The 6000-nt window shown below is 56.2% G+C and overlaps 1 protein-coding gene across 2 annotated transcripts in view; it reads left to right on the top strand.

Annotated features, from left to right (window-relative positions):
- Positions 1 to 2475: 2475 nt before the first annotated feature.
- slc36a1 (solute carrier family 36 member 1) overlaps positions 2476 to 6000 on the top strand; it is a 101105-nt gene continuing 97580 nt past the window's right edge. For both annotated transcript variants that reach the window (XM_085995817.1, XM_085995816.1), the window contains exon 1: positions 2476 to 2571. The gene's annotated coding sequence lies outside the window, so the exon portion shown is untranslated. The remainder of the gene's footprint in view (positions 2572 to 6000) is intronic.

The following is a 6000-nucleotide window of genomic DNA, read 5'->3' as shown; positions in this document are numbered from 1 at the left end:
AGAGACGAGAGAGAGGGGGGGGGAGAGAGACGGAGGGGGAGAGAGACGGGAGGGGGGGGAGAGAGACGGAGGGGGGGGGAGAGAGACGGGAGGGGGGGGAGAGAGACGGGGAGAGGGGGGGGGGGAGAGAGACGGGAGGGGGGGGAGAGAGACGGGAGGGGGGGAGAGAGACGGAGGGGGGGAGAGAGACGGAGGGGGGGGAGAGAGACGGGAGGGGGGGAGAGAGACGGAGGGGGGAGAGAGACGGGAGGGGGGGAGAGAGACGGGAGGGGGGGGAGAGAGACGGGAGGGGGGGGAGAGAGACGGAGGGGGGGGAGAGAGACGGGAGGGGGGGAGAGAGACGGGAGGGGGGGAGAGAGACGGGAGGGGGGGGAGAGAGACGGGAGGGGGGGGAGAGAGACGGGAGGGGGGAGAGAGACGGGAGGGGGAGAGAGACGGGAGGGGGGGGAGAGAGACGGGAGGGGGGGGAGAGAGACGGGAGGGGGGGGAGAGAGACGGGAGGGGGGGAGAGAGGGAGAGACGGGAGGGGGGGGAGAGAGACGGGAGGGGGGGGAGAGAGACGGGAGGGGGGGAGAGAGACGGGAGGGGGGGGAGAGAGACGGGAGGGGGGGGAGAGAGACGGGAGGGGGGGAGAGGCGGAGGGAGAGACGGGAGGGGGGGGAGAGAGACGGGAGGGGGGGGAGAGAGACGGGAGGGGGGGGAGAGAGACGGGAGGGGGGGGAGAGAGACGGGAGGGGGGGGAGAGAGACGGGGAGGGGGGGGAGAGAGAGACGGGAGGGGGGGGAGAGAGACGGGAGGGGGGGAGAGAGACGGGAGGGGGGGAGAGAGACGGGAGGGGGGGAGAGAGACGGAGGGGGGAGAGAGACGGAGGGGGGAGAGACGGGGGAGAGAGACGGGAGGGGGGGGAGAGAGACGGAGGGGGGGAGAGAGACGGGAGGGGGGGAGAGAGACGGGAGGGGGGGGAGAGAGACGGGAGGGGGGGGAGAGAGACGGGAGTGGGGGGAGAGAGACGGGAGGGGGGGAGAGAGACGGGAGGGGGGGGAGAGAGACGGGAGGGGGGGGGAGAGAGACGGGAGGGGGGGAGAGAGACGGGAGGGGGGGGAGAGAGACGGGAGGGGGGGGAGAGAGACGGGAGGGGGGGGGAGAGAGACGGGAGGGGGGGGAGAGAGACGGGAGGGGGGGAGAGAGACGGGAGGGGGGGGAGAGAGACGGGAGGGGGGAGAGAGACGGGAGGGGGGGAGAGAGACGGGAGGGGGGGGAGAGAGACGGGAGGGGGGGGAGAGAGACGGGAGGGGGGGGAGAGAGACGGGAGGGGGGGGGAGAGAGACGGGAGGGGGGGGAGAGAGACGGAGGGGGGGGAGAGAGACGGGGGGGGGGGGAGAGAGACGGGGGGGGGGAGAGAGACGAGAGAGACGGGGGGGGGGGGAGAGAGACGGGGGGGGGGGAGAGAGACGGGGGGGGGGAGAGAGACGGGGGGGGGGAGAGAGACGGGGGGGGGGAGAGAGAGACGGGGGGGGGGGGAGAGAGACGGGGGGGGGGGGGAGAGAGACGGGGGGGGGGGGGAGAGAGACGGGGGGGGGGGAGACGGGAGAGGGGGAGAGAGGGAGGGGAGGGGAGAGAGGGAGGGGGGGAGAGAGGGAGGGGGGGAGAGGGGAGGGGGGGAGAGAGGGAGGGAGGGAGAGAGGGAGGGGAGGGAGAGAGGGAGGGGAGGGGGGGAGAGAGGGAGGGGAGGGGGGGAGAGAGGGAGGGGAGGGGGAGGAGAGAGGGAGGGGAGGGGGGGAGAGAGGGAGGGGAGGGGGGGGGAGAGAGGGAGGGGAGGGGGGGGAGAGAGGGAGGGGAGGGGGGGGAGAGAGGGAGGGGAGGGGGGGAGAGAGGGGGGGAGAGAGGGAGGGGAGGGGGGGAGAGAGGGAGGGGAGGGGGGGGAGAGAGGGAGGGGAGGGGGGGGAGAGAGGGAGGGGAGGGGGGGAGAGAGGGAGGGGAGGGGAGGGGAGGGGGAGAGGGGGGGAGAGAGAGGGAGGGGAGGGGAGGGGGAGAGGGAGGGGAGGGGGAGAGGGAGGGGAGGGGGGGAGGGGGGGGGGGAGGGGAGGGGGGGAGAGGGAGGGGAGGGGGGGAGAGAGGGGGGGAGAGGGAGGGGAGGGGGGGGAGAGAGGGAGGGGAGGGGGGGGGGAGAGAGGGAGGGGAGGGGGGGGGAGAGAGGGAGGGGAGGGGGGGGAGAGAGGGAGGGGAGGGGGGGGGGAGAGAGGGAGGGGAGGGGGAGCGGATGATGAGACTGTGGGGGGAGAGGAAATCAAGAGAGGGGTGTGAGGGATGGGGTTTGGGATGATGGAGGGTAGTAGAGGGCTGTGGAGGGGGGGGATGGCGAGGGAGTGAGGGCGATTGGGATGGAGAAGGGGAGGGTGTGAGATGAGGGATGAGAGGTGAAGGGTTAAACAGCCTCTTTCTTCATTTCGAGTTCTGGCAGGTGAAGTCAGCTGACCGGCACGTGACAATGTGCGGCTCCGAGCGACAGGAGCGAGCGACAGGCGGAGGTTGCGGTACCCGGGCCCGGAGAGACAGGGCTGGCTGACTGAGGTAAGGCAGCGGCCGGGAATAAATGAAGCGCTTTATGTAATGAGGAGGAAGAGGAAGCGGGCTGCATTGATAGTGCCGGCCGGCTTCCCTCCCTGCGCTCGGGGCTGAGCGCGGCTTGGACTCCACGCGGGACACCCGGAGTATGGCGAGTTGGTGTCCAGTGCACAGCCAGCCTCGCCCTCCTCGTGTGGGGCAGGGCAGGCCCGCTCGCGCTCTCTGCTGGGTTTATTGCTCGGCCCTGCCCGTCACCCCTGTGCTCACTGACCTACATTGGCTCCCAGTCCCGCAACGCCTGGATTTTAAAATTCTCACCCTTGTTTTCAAATCCCTCCATGGCCTTGCCTGCCCCTATCTCTCTACCCTCCTCCAGCCCCACAACCCTCTGAGATCTCTGCGCTCCTCCAATTCTGGCCTTTCACACGTCCACGATTTAATCACTCCATCATTGACAGCTGGCGCCTTCTGCTGCTGAAGCCCTCCGTCTGGAATTCCTTCCCTAAACCCCTCTCTCTCTCTCTCTCTCTCTCTCTCTCTCTGACACGCTGCTTAAAACCTACCCCTTTGACTCCTGGTCTGATGCCTGCTTATGTGGCTCGGTGTCAAATTTTGTTTGATAACGCTCAGGTGAAGCCGCTTGGGGGTCTTTTGCTACTTTAAAGGCGCTATATAAATGCGAGTAGTTGTTGTCAGGTGAATGTAAGCAGAAAATGCTGGCAATACTCAACAGGCCAAGCAGCATCTGTGGAGTGTGAAACAGTTAATGTTTTGGGTTTGTGACCTTTTCGTTAAGGGAATGTGTTATCTTGATTTGAAAAAAATGGGCCAAATATTGATTTACACTTATTAATGTTCAAATCGGCCAACAAATTCAGGCGGGATTATGAGGTGCAGTGATTTGAAATCTCCAGAATTTCTTGATTGATTTACGCAGTTGTTTGCTTTGTGCATATAGCATCTTTTTTCCCCTTAGCTGCCCTGTTATTTCTAAAACCTTGCTGGATTTACCCATTAATTGCTCATTAAACTCACTGCAGAAAGTTAGCAGGGAGAGCGGGTGAAGTTGTCCATATGGTTACAGCTCGCGTCTCACTTTCTTAGTATCATGATAATGACTCCCAGCTGAAACTACACAGAAGCTGAAATCGATTTTTTAAAATTTGATGTAGCTCCAGGTTTAGTAATATGCCCCTCTTTAGTTGCAGAATAAAGAGGCTAAGTTATGGGGTCAGAATTTGCGGTAAAAGTAACAGTGAGGCTAATAGTGTTCATCATTATGTATGTGCAAATTGGGCAGCAAATTCAGATGACCGTGCACTTAAACGTGGGAATCCTGAAGTTGCTGTCTGAGATGCGAGGTTCCTCTATAAGCTTCCTAAAAACGGCTTTTGTTGTTTGACTCGCCATTCAAATACATTGGAAGGTGTAAAGATCCTGTACTGACATTGTAGATGTGGACTAAAAGCGCCAGAAAAAGTTAGGGCTTGTCCAGTGTAAGCACCCTTTTAACAACGTAGTAAGTCTTGGTTTCGGCCAAACAACCAACAACCTCTCTGGCACTGAAAATTAACTTTTACAAGTGGGGAGTCTTTTTCCCTCTGCTTTTAATTATTTTTGGAGATTTAAAAAAAATGTAAATTTGTTTTAACTTTTTCTTTGTCTCTTATCTCTCTCAATCCGATCTGTCTTTCCTTCTCTTTATTTTGCTTTCTGTATCTGATTTGACATTGAATTCACTGTTGTAACTAACACTTCAGGGTTCAGACTCTGCTGTGTTCACTGGTTTAAGGAGTTGCTGTGTTAACACAGGTCCCAGATACACTGTAAAGGGCGCTGTGCCGTTTGGCTGACAGTAACTTGATGTGTGAAAGCCTGAGTGCAAGTCTAACGGTGCCGTTTGTTTGCTGCTCAGAGCAATATCTGGCCCGTTGTCTTTTGGAGATGTGCCTTTTGTCAAACTCCAGTTTTTTCTCCACATTTTTAGTTTGTTCCTTTTGAGTTTGTAATCCATAGTTAATCTTGTCTCAATACTTGGTTCATTAAAATCTCAGTTTTATAAGATGTAACTTATCATGCCAATAAAGCGATTTAAATTGTAAAATTGTATTGGAACAAAATTTTAAGATGAAAGCGGTTGATATTGAGTAAGAGATCCCATCGTGTGGTTCAGGGATCGTTTGGAGCTGGTACAAAAGCTGGTATCATAGAATGGTCTTTTGCTGTTAAGTAAATTTCACTTCTTTCCTTTTCTCCAAATATGGTGGTAAATTGAAATGCACTGGAGTACTCGCGTATTAATTTGAGGAAATCCTTTTGACTTGTATGGTGTGTGGTTTTTCTGCACAATGTGAAACTTGTAGATTTCTGCAAAGTCATCAGTTAGGTCTTGAGTATTTACACCAATTCTTAAGCAAAATAATGGTCATAGAAACATAGAAGATAGGAGCAGGAGTAGGCCATTCGGCCCCTCGAGCCTGCTCCGCCATTCAATGAGATCATGGCTGATCATCCAAAGTCAGTACCCTGTCCCTGCCTTCTCCCTATATCCCTTGATCCCTTTAGCCTTAAGAAATATATCCAACTCTTTCTTGAATATATTTAATGAACTGGCCTCCACCACCCTCTGTGGCAGAGAATTCCACAGGTTCACCACTCTCTGGGTGAAGAAATTCCTCCTCATTTCAGTCCTAAATGGCTTACCCCTTATCCTTAGACTATGACCCCTGGTTCTGGACTCCCCGGCCATCGGGAACATCCTTCCTGCATCTAGTCTGTCCAGGCCTGACAGAATTTTATAGGTTTCGATGAGATCCCTTCTCAATCTTCTAAACTCCAGTGAGTATAAGCCCAATTGACACAATCTCTCCTCGTACGTCATTCCTGCCAGCCCAGGTATCAGCCGCATTGAATGTGCATTTTAAACCCAGAACAAACAATTTTTAAAACTCTCAACATCAGCAATAAACCATTAAAATCTTGACTGCACCTCATTTTTCTGGCATGTTGATTCTTGACTTTGCTGGGGAGGGGAAACAATGTTAGACTTGTAAAGAGAATATATTAACTTCTAATGTCGTTGGATATTTTTAATGGCTTAATTCTAACTATGTTCTGATCTAAGTAAACCGGTTTCTTGAGTGGATTGTGAGGTACTGATATTGGTACACGTGACTATTGCAATAGGGAACAGATAGGGGGATATGGGGTAAAAGCGGGTGTCTGGAGTTAGGTCACAGATCAGCCTTGATCCTAAAAGCAGAATATAGGGAGTTAGGAGGTAAATTTAAAAAATAGGACCTCAAAGGTAGTAATCTCAGGATTGCTACCAGTGCCACGTGCTAGTCAGAGTAGAAATAGAAAGATGTTTCAGATGAATACGTGGCTAGAGGAATGGTGCAAGGTGGAGGGATTCAAATTCCTGGGACATTGGAA

Source organism: Somniosus microcephalus, chromosome 8, assembly GCF_052327205.1.
Source record: "Somniosus microcephalus isolate GS21.2 chromosome 8, FLI_Smic_1.0, whole genome shotgun sequence".
Classification (NCBI taxonomy): Eukaryota; Metazoa; Chordata; class Chondrichthyes; order Squaliformes; family Somniosidae; genus Somniosus; species Somniosus microcephalus.
Note: the sequence above shows the minus strand (reverse complement) of the source record. Positions and strands in the feature narration are given on the sequence as shown.